Source organism: Nelumbo nucifera, chromosome 3 (assembly GCF_055504915.1).
Source record: "Nelumbo nucifera cultivar China Antique chromosome 3, China Antique-T2T, whole genome shotgun sequence".
NCBI classification, from domain to species: Eukaryota; Viridiplantae; Streptophyta; class Magnoliopsida; order Proteales; family Nelumbonaceae; genus Nelumbo; species Nelumbo nucifera.
Genome location: NC_142651.1, coordinates 106,981,450 through 106,995,996, shown reverse-complemented (window position 1 = coordinate 106,995,996; position 14,547 = coordinate 106,981,450). Strand labels below are relative to the sequence as shown.

Here is a 14,547-nt window from a genome sequence, read left to right as displayed (position 1 = left end):
AATGGCCATCCAGGCCCAATTGAATGAAATGAAAGCAGAATGGATAGCCATGAAGGCAGCCGCTTGTTCCTCTGACTCCCAAGCTCAACTAGATGAATTCAAGGCCGAGTGTGCAATCTTGAAGAGGGCCATTGCCAATCCAGCCAGCACCTCCTTTGTGCACACTCCTTCCCACATAAAGATTAGGGAGCCAACTCCCTATTCAGGTGCACGCAATGCCCGGGAGCTCGACAACTTCCTATGGCAAATGGACCAGTACCTTGCTGCAACCAGCGTGATTGATGAACCAGCTAAGGTACGTACGACTACAATGTATTTGACTGATGCTGCTATGTTGTGGTGGCGTAGAAGAAGCATTGACATAGAACGGGGCACGCGTACCATTCACACATGGGCTGACTTTAAGCGAGAGCTAAAGAGACAGTTCTACCCAGAGAATGTGGAGTACCTCGCTCGTCGCAAGATGAAAGCTCTAAAGCAAGGTGACTCGCTCCACTAATATGTCAGAATTTTCAGCCCTCACATTGGAAGTCACCGACATGTCAGACAAGGATTTATTGTTCAACTTCATGGATGGCCTAAAGCCTTGGGCCGAGCTCGAGCTCCAGCGACGTAATGTCCAAGATCTTGCCTCTACCATGGCTGTGGCTGAATAACTTAATGAACCAAGGCTGTCGGATGATGAAGGAAGCAGGCCAGCCAGCCTGCGTGCCACCAACTTGAGTGGGGGAGATAGACCACCAAGTCCCCTGAAGGAGAAGCAGCCATTCCACCGTAGACCAGTACCACAAAGGGAAGCAGCCACAAGGAAGTCGAAACTCCTACAACAACAGATACCAAGAGAGACCAGAACGTCCTCCCACTTGCTATATTTGTGGGGAGGAGCACTTGACCAAGCACTGCCCAAAGCAGAAGAAACTAAATGCCCTCATTGCCAAGTTGAGTGATGACGAACAAAGCGATGGGGAGCGGAGTACATAGGCGCCAAGAGTGGGCGCCCTACAACTTTTCAATGCCATGGTGAAAAAAGGGGCTACCTCCAAACAGCCCGCCTCAGTTAAGAGAGGACCGAGGTACGTCGACATATACCTTGGCGGGAAGCCAACCTGGGCCCTAGTTGACACAGGGGCCACTCACAATTTTATATCCATTGCTGAGGCCAAGAGACTCGACTTGGCCATTTCAAGAGAGCCAGGCTAGCTCAAAGTTGTTAATACAGGTTTAAAACCCATCGAAGGTATGGCTCGTCAAGTTGGACTCCGAGTCGGCACCTGGAATCAGGAAGAACAGACAACTAAGTTCTGCTTCAGGGCACTAATCAAGGAAGAACAGACAACTGAACATTTCCCTTTCAAGACAGTTTGGTGTACACACATTCCCTCCAGATTTTTTTTTTTTTTGTGTGGGAAGCTAGTCTAAAGAAGATCAACACTTCGGATCTCCTCCAGACTCAGAACCAAGGAAGGTCCTATTATATCCCCACATGTATGCTGTTTTTGCTTAAAAGCCAGGGAATTAGCCAATCATATTCTGATCCACTGTGAGGAAACTAGAAAATTCTGGATTTTCTTTCTCAATCTTTTCAATTTTAGTTGTACTTTCCTTGAACATGTGATAGACTGTCTCAGACAATGGACAACAAGAGGGTTAAGCAAAAGAGGAAGGGCCTTATGGATTTCTGTATGCTATCCTTTGGAACATCTGGGAAGAGAGAAATAACTGAATTCTCAACAACAAAAAAAGAAACTTTGAGAAGTTTTTGTCTATTATATCTTATAGAATTTTCCTTTGGACTTCCAACTCAGAGTTTTTTTAAAGGAGATTTCTTTTCTGATTTTCAAAGAAATTCTGCACATTTTTTGTTTTCTAAACATCAGTCCTTAGTCATCCCCTCCCCCACTCTTCTGTGTCGGAAGGAGAGATAACCATGTACTTTGATGGAAGTGTGTTTGGAAACCCAGGTGCAGTAGGAATTGGTGGAATTTTTAGAAGAGATGGTACAGTTAATTGGGCTTTCAGTGGATCGATACCTTCAACAAAGGCTGAAACAATGGCACCACTAACCGGAATCAGGATTGCAAGAGATCTGGGCTATCAGAACATTATCTTAAAGGAGATTCAACAAATACCATCAAGTAGCTAGCTGACCCTGGCAGTGGTCCATGGGCTTTAGCTCCATTCTTGGCTAAAGCTAGAGATATCCTATCTAACTTAAATGCACAGTTGGGTTGGATCCATAGGGAGCTAAACTCTGATGCGGATGGCCTAGCAAAAGATGGTTCTCACAGGGATTTCTTGTTTAGTGATAGCTTTCTTCCTACTTGTTAGAGTTGGTCGAGTAAGGGTAGATTAGTCTTTTCATTATGTTTTAAGTTATATGCTGATGTGGCAATTCTGGTTTTACTTTTGTAGTTCACTTGTCCCATACTTAAGTAGGGGCAGTTTTGTCCTTGTACTCTAATCTGTATTATATTGTAATTAGAGTTGTGGTAAAGGAAGAGGCAACACTACTAGGAACTGTGGCAGGGAAGGACATTCAGTTAATTTCTGTTATGATCTACATGGCCCATCTGTTAGTGGGGGTGATGTGAGTGATAACCAACAGACAGATCAAACACCTTCCACATCTACGTCTGCTTTCGGGAAGGAGATGATGAGTGTACTACGAGATGAGTATGGGAGGTTCCTTTAGGCTACTACAAAATGTTAGTGGTGTTAGTGAAGGGGTATTTCAGTCTTTGTACTTGTTGAGAATGCTGATGTGTACTGTTATGTTAGTTCGAGTGCCTCTTACTTAAAGAAGGGCACTCAAGTCTTTTTCAATAAGTCAATAATATAATAATAGGTCTGGCCGAATCAAGGGATTAACTTTTTTTCCCTAATTCGAACCAGCCTTTCTCTCTTTTCTCTCTTCTCTCTTTTCTTCTTTCCTCTCCTACTTCTTGCTGTCTACTTTACTCTACAGTCAACGAACAAGACAGAATTCTATGGCAGGTCAAACTTCAACATGGTATCAGAGCTAGGTTCACCAAATCAGACTTGCTAGAATTCTGCCTTCTGCGCATTCGAATTAGGGTTTCACTTGGGGTTCTCAGTTGTGAGTTGGAGACTGGGAAAAGGGCTGAAAAGGAGTGATCGCCCTCTTCCCTAGGAGGTCTCTATGCCTCCGATTGTGTCGTTGGTGATTGGTTGCTGTGGTTTCTAAGCCCTAGTTAGGGCTGGTACGTGTGGTGCAGTGGTGTCTCAGCCCTTCGTATGGTTGGCCTTCAGGCGATGAGGTAAAGTTTTTTTTATATATTTTTTTTGTTATGGAATACATGAGAGGTGTAGTACAGTTCGCATGATGGGTTCTCAGATTGCAGTATGCTAGGGTTTATGCTAGGGTTTATTCTGGTTTGTGTGTGATTCGAATGGCAATAGTGTCTACTTAATGGTGAAGCTTCCTATAGTTGTGGATTAATGTTGGTGGTGTTACAAGTGTGGTTTTCAGCTTTTGATATCGCTGAAATCAGTGTGTAGACCTCGGTGAGTAGGGGTTGTGGTGTTGTAGTTTTCAACATTTAATACTGCTGAAATCAGTGTACAGACTTCGGTGAGTAGGGTTTGTGGTGTTGCAGTTCTCAGCTGTTGAAATCAGTGTGCAGATTTCGATGAAGTGTCTGTGTGTAGTGTGCAGTGTGTAGTGCTCCTAATTCAGTGCTCAGAATTAAGGGAGTTCGGCAATGGCAGATAACAGTGATAGTAAACCTAGTGTCATGATATCTACTGACTACCTGAATGTCCAAATGACCTCCATTAAACTGAATGGAGAGAATTATGTCCCTTGGACCAAGTCTGTAGAGGTTTTTCTGAAGGCGAAGAAGAAAGTGAAGCATATAAGAGAGGAGAAACCCCCCGCTAATTCTCAGGAGTATGAAGACTGGGAACAGGAAGATGCACAGATCATTACATGGTTGTGGAACAGTATGGAACCCAAAATCAGTGTGAACTTCATGTTTCTTGACACAGCCAAAGAGGTGTGGGATCATGCCAAGAAACTGTATTCAGGTCAGGATAATACCACTAGGGTATATCAACTGTATCAGGAATACTTCAATCTGCAACAGGGAAATCAGAGCCTTGAGGAGTACTATGCCAATGTGAGGAATATCCGTAATGAGTTAAATGTCTATCATCCTCTCACTTCAGATGTCAAAGTTCAACAGCAACAGCGAGAGCAGCTTGGTGTAACACGGTTTCTGGTGGGGCTGAAGTCTGAGTATGAACCAGTACGAGCCCAGATACTAGGGGGATCTGCTCTTCCATCTTTAGAGGAGGTGTTTGCTCGTCTTCGGAGGGCTTCCATTGGATCTATGGACTCTAATGTCTCCGATAAATCAGCATTTGCAGTGTCAAGAGGCCGAGGTGGCAGAAGTGGGACTCGAGGAACCCAGCCTGGCAGGAGTGGTAGTGGTGGATCTACACACATCCGTGGTGGTGGTCGTACTGGAGGCAGAGATTCAGGGGGAGCTCGTGGTAGAGGACGTGGCTCGGGTCCACGGAAGTGTACTCACTGTGGTTTGGATGGACATACCATTAACTACTGCTATGACTTACATGGTCCTCCCTCGACGTGGGCCAACCATGCCATGACTAGTGACACCAGTTTCAGCCCTACACAGGAGAAACGGTCAGCTGACCCGATGCCTTCTACTCCCTCAGATGGTCCAGGCAAGGAGATGGTGAGTGTTCCTCGTGATGAGTATGAGAGGTTTGTTCAATCCAAGTCGCAGCAGAACACAGCTTCCTTTGCACACTCAGGTATGGCTTGTTTGGCATCCACACCCAACCCCTGGATTATTGACTCTGGAGCCTCCGATCACATGACGGGAACTCCAGGTGTGTTTTCATCTCTCACTCATTGCTCAACATCACAATCTGTTACCCTTGCTAATGGCTCCACGTCATCTATCTGTGGTGTTGGTAATGTTGACCTAGACCCTGTATCCCTATCCTCTGTTTTATATGTACCTAAGCTTCCATTTAATCTTATGTCTGTTAGTAAGCTGACCAAGTCACTTAAGTGCTCCATCACTTTTTACCCTTCTATGTGTGTTTTTCAGGATCTCAAGACGGGGATGAAGATTGGTGGAGGGCATGAAGCCGGTGGACTGTATTATCTTGATGGTGGTGGACGAACGTCAACGGCTCTTCAGTCATCCATTTCTCCTCTCCAGTGGCACTGTAGATTTGGTCATCCTTCGCTGAAAGTGTTGCAGTCCTTAGTCCCTTCATTGAGTCAACTTTCTGTTTTAGATTGTGAGTCTTGTCAATTTGGGAAACACCATCGTGTTCCCTTTCGTTCTAGGGTCGATAACCGTGTGTCGAGTCTTTTTTCTTTAATTCATTCAGATGTTTGGGGTCCTTATAAAGTGATGTCATATAATGGATACCGATATTTTGTTATTTTTGTTGATGACTGTTCAAGAATGACGTGGCTCTATTTAATGAAAGAAAGAAGTGAATTATTTTCCATCTTCCAGAAATTTTATGCTGAGATCCGCAATCAATTTGGTGTTCACATCAAAATTTTCCGTTCTGATAATGGTCGTGAATACTTGTCCTCATCTTTTCGAGAATACTTGGACCACCATGGGATTATACACCAAACTTCATGTACCTATACTCCGCAACAAAATGGGGTTGCTGAGAGAAAGAACCGCCATCTTGTAGAAACGGCACGCTCCCTCATGCACCACATGAATGTTCCCAAAACTTTTTGGAGCGATGCAATGCTCACCTCTTGTTTCTTAATTAATCGGATGCCCACGTCTATCCTTGATGGTCGTTCTCCTTTTTGTGTCTTATTCCCCAACATGTCTCCGTTTCCGCTTTCTCCTCGGGTATTTGGGTGTGTCTGCTTCGTTCATAATCTGAGTCCCGGGACTGACAAGTTAGATGCACGTTCCCTGAAGTGTATCTTCCTTGGTTATTCCCGAACTCAGAAAGGGTACAAGTGTTATCATCCTAGTTCTCGTCGTTCCTTGGTATGTGCTGATGTTACATTCTTTGAGTCTACTCCGTTCTTCGTGGGGTCCGGTGCTGCTGCTTCCCCCACATCACCACCTCCTCTTCCTCTTCCTGTGGCTGATCCACCTCCTTTGGTTCCAGTCATGCCTACGTCCTTGCCTCCGGTGCCACCATTGGTTGACCGTCCACCCATCCGTCACGTGTATACACATCGCCCACGTGTACCGGCTGCAGCTCCTCCAGCTTCATCACCGTCGACAGATCCAGCTCCAGCTTCGACACCAGCCTCCGACCTAGATCTTCCTATTGCCTTACGGAAAGGTAAGCGTACTTGCACCCTTCACCCTATTTCCAATTTTGTTTCACTTACCCACCTCTCCGTTCCCCATCGCCAGTTCATATCTTTGTTATCCTCCGTGGTTGTTCCTAAGGATGTCCAGGAAGCCCTTACCTCTCCAGAGTGGTGCCGTGCTATGGAAGAAGAGCTCTCTGCTTTGCATCATAATCACACTTGGGATCTCACCGCTCTTCCTCCTGGGAAGCAGGCTGTCGGTTGTAAGTGGGTGTATAGTGTTAAGTACTTGCCAGATGGTCGTGTTGAGCGCCTGAAGGCGCGGCTGGTTGCCAAAGGGTACTCCCAAACCTATGGCATTGACTACACGGAGACGTTCTCCCCGGTTGCTAAGATAGGATCAGTTCGTGTCGTCATCTCCCTTGCAGCTATGTCTGGTTGGCCTCTCCATCAGCTCGATATCAAAAATGCCTTTTTGCATGGGGATTTGCTCGAGGAGGTCTACATGGAGCAACCACCTGGGTTTGTTGCTCAGGGGGAGGATGGTAAGGTATGTAGACTTAAGAAGGCTATTTATGGACTTAAACAGTCCCCTCGAGCATGGTTTGGTAGGTTCAGTGAGGTGGTCAAGAAGTTTGGTCTGAAACAGTGCCAAGTTGATCACTCTGTCTTCAGTCTTGACTCTTCGGCAGGTAAAATAATATTGGTGGTGTATGTGGATGATATCGTTGTGACTGGGAATGATAAAATGGGCATTGACAGATTGAAGGCATTCCTACAGGAACACTTTCAGACAAAGGACCTTGGCAAGTTGAAATACTTTTTGGGCATAGAGGTAGCAAGATCTAAGCATGGCATTAATTTGTGCCAGAGGAAATATGTGCTTGATTTACTGGAAGAAACAGGATTGTTGGGTACTAAACCGGCTGAGACACCTATGGAAACAAATACGAGGCTGAGCAGTGATATAGGTGAAGTGTTTGAAGAGCCTGGCAGATACCGACGACTTGTAGGCAAACTAAACTATCTAACCATTACTCGGCCAGATATTTCATTTGCGGTTAGTGTGGTGAGTCAGTTCATGCAGAAACCTTTGGTCCCACATTGGAATGCAGTGCTAAGGATTGTGAGGTATCTGAAAGGAGCTCCTGGTCGTGGTTTGCTGTACAGAAGTGGTGGAAAACTGGTAGTAGAAGGATACACCGATGCTGATTGGGCAGGTTCTATGTCTGATAGACGATCTACCACAGGCTATTGCACCTTTCTGGGGGGTAACCTGGTAACATGGAAAAGTAAGAAGCAAACAGTTGTGGCAAGAAGCAGTGCAGAAGCGGAATATAGGGCCATGGCACATACTGCTTGTGAACTAGTGTGGCTGAGGAACCTTCTACAGGAGATAGGATATGACATCAGTACTCCAATGAAGCTCTACTGTGACAATCAGGCAGCGGTTCATATCTCTTCCAATCCAGTGTTTCATGAAAGAACCAAGCACATCGAAGTTGACTGTCATTTTGTGAGAGAGAAGGTGCTGAATGGGGTGATAGAAACTGCATATGTTAGTACGGGAAACCAGTGGGCAGACTTGTTTACAAAAGGCTTGAGTCGGGGGAGAGTGGACTACATATGTAACAAGCTGGGATTATATGATATATACTCACCAGCTTGAGGGGGAGTGTTAGTGGTGTTAGTGAAGGGGTATTTCAGTCTTTGTACTTGTTGAGAATGCTGATGTGTACTGTTATGTTAGGTCGAGTGCCTCTTACTTAAAGAAGGGCACTCAAGTCTTTTTCAATAAGTCAATAATATAATAATAGGTCTGGCCGAATCAAGGGATTAACTTTTTTTCCCTAATTCGAACCAGCCTTTCTCTCTTTTCTCTCTTCTCTCTTTTCTTCTTTCCTCTCCTACTTCTTGCTGTCTACTTTACTCTACAGTCAACGAACAAGACAGAATTCTATGGCAGGTCAAACTTCAACACAAAACATACTACTGCCACTCTTGCACACTCAGGTATGGCCTGTCTGGCATCCAAACCTTTTCCCTGGATTATTGATTCTGGAGCCTTTGATCACATGACTGGGACTCGGGGTGTGTTTTCTTCCCTCTCTGAAACTTCCACATCTCAAATTGTTACCTTGGCCAATGGTTCTTCTTCCCCCATCTGTGGTGTTGGTAATGCTGACACTGCATCTCTTTCTTTATCATCTGTTCTATATGTACCTAAATTTCCATTCATTCTCATGTCAATTAGTAAATTAACTAAGACCTTTAATCGCTCTATTACATTTTTCCCTTCATCTTGTGTTTTTCAAGATCTCAAGACTGGGAAGAAGATTGGTGGAGGGCATGAGGCTAGTGGATTGTATTATATTGACGGTGGTGGATCGTCAGTTGCACTTCAAACTTCCTTAACTCCTCTCCAATGGCATTGTCGGCTGGGACATCCATCTCTCAAGCCACTCAAGCTACTGGTTCCTTCTTTGAGTCATTTGTCTTCTTTACGGTGTGAGTCATGTCAGTATGGGAAACACCATCGGGTTTCCTTCAGTCCTAGAGTTGAGAGTCGTGTGTTGAGTCCTTTTGCTTTAGTCCATTTAGATGTTTGTGGTCCGATTAAAATTGAGTTCTATAATGGTTACAAGTATTTTGTCATTTTTATTGATGATTGTTCAAGGATGACATGGATTTATTTAATGAAAGAAATGAGTGAATTATTTTTTATTTTTCAAAAATTCCATGTTGAAATACGTACGCAATTTGGTGTTCCAATAAAAGTTCTTCGTTCAGATAATGGTCGTGAATACTTTCTTATTTCCTTTTAACAATATTTGGAACAACATGGCATCATCATTCATCAAACTTCATGTGCATCTACCCCTCAACAAAATGGGGTGGATGAACGAAAGAACTGTCATCTCCTTGAAACTGCTTGGTCTATTCTTCATCATATGAATGTTAAATGATTTTGGAGTGACGTTGTTCTTATTGTTTGTTTCCTTATTAATCGGATGCCCTCACTTCATTTTTTTTTTGAGAAATGTTAAACCAAGATTCATTAATAAAAAAAGAGGTACATGAGGAGATGTACAACGCAAGGGAAAAACCCCTACAAACTACAATGGAGGAAGCTTGTCGCTATATAGCTGCTCTAAGAATACACCACATTTAGCTAAGCCATCTGCTGTATGATTGTGTTCCCTAGGAATCCAAACTAACTTTACATTTAGGCAATCCAAGGAGTCTTTGGCCAAATCTAAATAGTGATTTAATCTCCAAGGCCCCCCCCCCCCCCCCCCCCCTCTTTATCTCTTAACCATTTTATAGTATTTGCTGAATCACCTGCTATTGTAATATTTTGAATTCCCAAGCTTTTTATTATTTTGATTCTTGTGAGGGCAGTTGTTACTTCAGCCTTTGTGGAATTTGCCATGCCTATTGGACCACCGAAAGTCCAATAGATGTTACTCCTTTCATCCCTTAGCGTTCCTCCAATACCTGCTAATCCAAGATTACCTAAAGTGCTTCCATCAAAATTTAATATCATCTATCCTTCATTGATAGGTTCAGGAACCCTTAAAGATGGTTGGTGGTGGTGAGGGAGAAATAAGAAAGAGTAAGCATCTCTATTGAGGTCGTTGACTGAGACACCTTTGAAAAGATCAGAATTCATCGTCCAGAGGTTGCATTGGTGAGAGATGTCAGGAATTGATTCCTTTAGGGGCCTTGATTTTTTGTCAAAAAGCCTTTTGTTTCTTTCATCCCAAACACCCCACAGCATTGCGTGTAGCACTGATTGCCAAAAAATTTTACCCCTTAGACCTGTTCCTTGCCACTGATGTATAAAGTCCTTCACATACTTTGGTGTAGCCCAATTGTAACCTGCCATAGTCAGAAAATGGAACCAAATCTTTTGGGTGATTTTGCAGTGAAGGAAGATGTGATCTGCTGATTCTCCTTCACTGAGGCATAATGAACAAACATGAGGGAAGATAGACAGTTTTCCCATAAACTTTTTTTGCAGGAGGTCACAAGTCGGTCTCCCTTTTCTATTTTGTTTCCCACCTTGTCTCCCTTTCCATTAACACCCTGGTCTTTGGGTGTGTGTGCTTTGTTCACAATCTGAGTCCTGGTTTAGACAAGCTGGATGCACACTCTATTAAGTGTATCTTTCTTAGCTATTATTGGGCCCATAAAGGGTATAAGTGTTACAATCCCATCACTCAAAAGTCTTTTGTCTGTCATGATGTCACATTTTTTGAGTCCATACTATTCTTTTCGGGAAACTTGAAGTACTGTCCTCTCCACCATTGATTCCTCTTCCAATTAGTGATCCCGTTCCGGTTGTTCCTGTTGTGACTGAACCTTCACTTCCTCTAGTGCAGACTCCTACTGAACAACCACCGATCCGGCACGCGTATACACATTGACAGACACCGGCACCTCCTCCGACTTCTACCTCTTCTGCGGATTCTATTGTTGCTCCTGTCTCAAAACCTCCAGAACTTGATCTTCCCATTGCTTTATGGAAAGGTAAACGTAGTTGTACCCTACATCCCATTTCCAATTTTGTTTCTCTTTCTAGTTTGTTTCTCCGTTGTCCTCTATATCTATACCCAAGTATGTCCAGGGGGCCCTTACTTCACCCGGGTGGCATCAAGCAATGGAGGAACTCTCTGCTCTTTAGTATAGTCATACGCGGGAGCTCACTACTCTTCCTCTAGGTATGCATGTTGTAGGTTGTAAATGGGTGTGTATACTGTTAAATACTTGCCATATGGTAGTGTGGAGCGGTTGAAGGCTCGACTGGTTGCTAAAGGTTATTCTTAGTTGTATGGGGTGGACTATATGGAGACCTTCCCTGTGGCAAAGATTGGTTCAGTCCGTGTCTTAATTTCCTTACCAATTATGTATGATTGGCCCTTGTTTCAGCTTGACATTAAAAATACCTTCCTCCATGGTGACCTTATGTAGGAGGTATATAAGGAGCAACCACCTGGGTTTGTTGTTTAGGGGGAGGAATGTAAGGTGTGTAGACTGAAAAAGGCAATTTATGGGCTGAAACAATCTCCTCATGCTTGGTTTGGGAAGTTTAGTGAAGTGGTGAAATTTTGGAATGAAACAATGTCAAGTCGATCACTCAATATTCAACTATGATTCTGAAGCCGTGAAGATTTTATTAGTAGTTTATGTGGATGATATAGTCATAACTGGTAGTGATAGATTAGGGATTGACAGACTAAAGGCCTTTCTACAAGACCATTTTCAAACAAAAGACCTTGGGAAGTTGAAGTATGTTTTGGGTATAGAAGTTGCCAGGTCAAAACAAGGTGTAAACCCGTGCCAAAGAAAATATGTCATTGATTTGCTGGATGAAACACCTATGGAACCGAATGCTAAGTTGAGCAGTGATGCAGGTGAAATATTTGATGATCCTGGAAGATATAGGCGGTTAGTGGGGAAGTTGAACTACCTGACCATCACAAAACCAGACATCTCCTTTGTTGTTAGTGTGGTGAGCCAATTTATGCAGAACCCTCAGATACCTCACTGAGATGCAATTCTTAGAATTGTAAGGTACCTGAAGGGAGCTCCAGGCCGTGAGTTATTGTACAAACCAGGAGGAAGACTTGAGGTAGTTGGGTATATAAATGCAGATTGGATAGGCTCAGTGTTGGATAGAAGATCTACTACATGTTACTGCACATTTCTTGAAGGAAATCTGGTGACATGGAAGAGTAAGAAGCAAAATGTTGTGGCAAGGAGTAGTGCTGAAGCCGAATACAGAGCCATGGCACAAACTACATGTGAGTTAGTATGGCTGAAAAATCTCCTACAAGAGATTGGATTCTCAATGGATAGACTTATGAGATTGTACTGTGACAACCAAGCTGCAATCCACATCTCATCTAATCCAGTTTTCCATGAGAGAACAAAGCACATAGAGGTTGATTGCCATTTTGTGAGGGAGAAAGTCCTTACTGGAGAGATAAGCACATAACACGTGGGCTCAGGTGATCAATGGGCAGATTTGTTTACAAAAGGTTTAAGTTCAGGGAGAGTCAACTATATATGTAACAAGCTGGGATTATATGACATATTCTCCAGCTTGAGGTTGAGTGTTAGAGTTGGTTGAGTAAGGGTAGATTAGTCTTTTCATTATGTTTTAAGTTATATGCTGATGTGGCAATTCTGGTTTTACTTTTGTAGTTCACTTGCCCCATACTTAAGTAGGGGCAGTTTTGTCCTTGTAATCTAACTACGATATAATACAGATTATGGTCGACTAGTAGGATTTACACTCTCTAGTTCGACAGCTTCCTCTTCTTCTTCTTGCTCTCTTTCTTTCTCTCAGAACTGCTAAAACACTACTTAACATTTGAGTTGTAATTTCTGTGTACATCTTATGTACCTGCAGTTTCATTAATAAAGTTACCATCTTTTTCAAAAAAAAAAGAAAAAAGAAAAAAAAAGAAGCCTGTATTTGTATCCCCAGCCTTTCAACCATTTAATCTTAGCCTGCTGCCTACATTTGATTTCCTCTTTGTAAGCTAGTTTGTTAAATCTTTGCTCTGCCTCCCACCTACGGGTTCTGTCTAATTTAGAGAGGTTCCCTCTTTCCTCTGCCAAAGCAATAAGCAATCCCCTGTTTTTCTATAAAGCTACTATTCTTTCTCTAATCCTTAATCATCCACTTCAATGCCTTCAGCTTTATTGCCGTACCATGCTATCCCAAATGTTCCACCTCCAAATTCCCCTAGTTTGAAGCGATTATCTCCTTGAAATTCTGCTCCTCCAGGTTCCATCCAACTATTCTCCAAATAAAGTTTTACTTTACCTTTTCTCAAAAAAAAAAAAAAAAACTCCAACCTAAAGGGAGCTGTCTTAACTTGCGAAACACCTGTTAATAGAAGAGGAGAATGGTCTGAGACTGATCTTGGCAAAACAACCTGGAATGAATAATGGAACAAGTCTTCCCATCTAGTTAACACCAAGAATCTGTCAAGCCTAACCAAGGATGGGGATTCCTGGTTATTTGACCATTTGTACCACTCACCATTTAGAGAAAGGTAATTCACAAAATTGCCTCATTGGTCTTGTTCTGTGCCCACCTCCATTCTTCTCATCATAGAATCTAATGGTATTAAAGTCACCCCCCATACCCGCCCCCAAGCATTTTGTAAATTTCCCTGAATTCCAACCAATTTTTCCTACAGCTTCTGCTCGCTTCCTCACAAGGACCATATATGTCAGTAATTTGACTGATGACAAACACCTTCTGCCACCACCATCTCCTGAAATTGAGTATTCTCCCACCCTGTGAGTAGGGGTGTCAATGGACTGGTTTTGGGTTGGACTCCATCCAAATCAAAATTCATTTGGACGGACCAATAAGACATTGAATTTGGATGGACTGGATGGACCAATATGACATATTGGATTGGACCTGGTCCGTCCATAATGAATTTATATTGGGTTGAGCCAATATCTGGTCCATTGATAGAAGATAAGAACATAGGTATCAATGGACCAGGTTCGAGTTGAAACCAATCTAAATTAACAGGAATTTAAACAGATTGGACAGTCTCTGGACCGTTTCAAAATGGTCCAAAATATTCATTGGACTGGATTGGACCAGGTCCATTTGTAATGGACTCACATTGGACTGGACCGGATTGGACCAAATCCAGTCTAATTGACACCCCTACCTGTGAGTTAAAGCATTGCATTTAATTGGATCTCACATCGTTAGTATACCTCCAGTCTCCAGGCTCCAGCATTTAACTTGCCCATCACTCCACACCTTTCGAACAATCCTGCATCCACAAATCTTGCAGCAAAATAATATCCACTTCCTTAAAACATCACATATCATCATTCTCCTTCTATTTATCCAAAAAAATCTCCATCAGAAAGTCGATATCAATCCCCTTATCACCCCACTTTTTGGAGGTGTAGCTTCTTGGATGTAAGTGGATCTGTAGCCATTGCTTTGTATTGGTGGGTTTAGAGCTTGTATAGGCTTCAATACAGCCCAACACTGTATAGGAGCAAAATCTCTACTTTACTCCTGCTTGTTTAATGCAGTACATTACCTTTTTCAAAAGAAAATAAAAATAAAAATAAAGTTTAGAGTGTTCTACTTGACTGTTGAATTTTAGTCTTTGCACAATATTTCTGTACATGTAGATGAAAATATGTTAAATTAAAATAAGACACATTCTGTTTCCAATAAAAAAAAAGCA

At 42.9% G+C, this 14,547-nt stretch overlaps 1 protein-coding gene across 1 annotated transcript in view; it reads left to right on the top strand.

Moving 5' to 3' along the window:
* Positions 1–14,547, top strand: part of LOC104598769 (receptor-like serine/threonine-protein kinase ALE2) — a 46,024-nt gene that overhangs the window by 30,411 nt on the left and 1,066 nt on the right. The window lies entirely within an intron of this gene.